The 1275-nt window shown below is 41.7% G+C and overlaps 1 non-coding gene across 1 annotated transcript; it reads right to left on the bottom strand.

The window, feature by feature from the left end:
* Positions 1-272: 272 nt before the first annotated feature.
* On the bottom strand, positions 273-376 carry LOC112787910 (small nucleolar RNA R71). Its single transcript, XR_003195295.1, has one exon. It is a non-coding gene; the product is annotated as a small nucleolar RNA R71 (small nucleolar RNA).
* Between the last annotated feature and the right edge of the window lie 899 nt (positions 377-1275).

The following is a 1275-nucleotide window of genomic DNA, read 5'->3' as shown; positions in this document are numbered from 1 at the left end:
TCAATTAGTTTCTCTAATGCAGCAGAATTGCAAGTATCATGGACTTCCATTGGAAGATCCTCATCAATTTTTAGCTGAATTCTTGCAAATCTGTGACACTGTTAAGACCCATGGGGTTGACCCTGAGGTCTACAGACTTATGCTATTCCCTTTTTGTTGTAAGAGACAGAGCTAGGACATGGTTGGACTCACAACCTAAAGAAAGCCTGAACTCTTTGGAAAAGCTGGTCAATGCCTTCTTGGCAAAGTTCTTTCCACCTCAAAAATTGAGTAAGCTTAGAGTGGAAGTCCAAACCTTCAGACAGAAGGAAGGCGAATCCCTCTATGAAGCTTGGGAAAGATACAAGCAATTGATCAGAAGGTGTCCTTCTGGCATGCTTTCAGAATGGAGCATCATATGCATATTCTATGATGGTCTGTCTGAACTGTCCAAGATGTCATTGGACAACTCTGCTGGTGGATCTCTTCATCTGAAGAAGACGCTTGAAGAAGCCCAGGAACTCATTGAGGTGGTTGCAAATAACCAATTCATGTACACTTCTGAAAGGAATCTTGTGAATAACGGGACAACTCAGAAGAAAGGAGTTCTTGAGATTGATACTCTGAATGCCATATTGGCTCAGAACAAAATATTGACTCAGCAAGTCAATATGATTTCTCAGAGTCTGTCTGGAATGCAAGCTGCAACAGGCAGTACTAAGGAATCCTCTTCTGAAGAAGAAGCTTATGATCCTGAGAACCCTGCAATAGAAGAGGTGAATTACATGGGAGAACCCTATGGAAACACCTATAATCCTTCATGGAGAAATCATCCAAATCTCTCATGGAAGGACCAACAGAAGCCTCAAGAAGGCTTCAATAAAAATAATGGTGGAAGAAATAGGTTTAGCAATAGCAAACCTTTTCCATCATCTTCTCAGCAACAGACAGAGAATTCTGAACAGAGTCTCTCTAGCTTAGTAATAATAGTCTCTGATCTATCTAAGACCACACTAAGTTTCATGAATGAAACAAGATCTTCCATTAGAAATTTAGAGGCACAAGTGGGTCAGTTGAGTAAGAGAATTACTGAAACTCCTCCTAGCACTCTCCCAAGCAATACAGATGAAAATCCCAAGAGAGAGTGCAAGGCCATAACCATGACTAACATGGCCGAACATGGAGAGAGTAAGGAGGACGTGAATCCCAGTGAGAAAAACCTCATGGGACGTCCTCTAGACAAAAGGGAGTTCCCCTTTGAGGAACCAAGGAAATCTGAGGCTCATACAGAGACTA

The sequence above is a fragment of the Arachis hypogaea genome, chromosome 20 (assembly GCF_003086295.3).
Source record: "Arachis hypogaea cultivar Tifrunner chromosome 20, arahy.Tifrunner.gnm2.J5K5, whole genome shotgun sequence".
NCBI lineage: Eukaryota > Viridiplantae > Streptophyta > Magnoliopsida > Fabales > Fabaceae > Arachis > Arachis hypogaea.
Note: the sequence above shows the minus strand (reverse complement) of the source record. Positions and strands in the feature narration are given on the sequence as shown.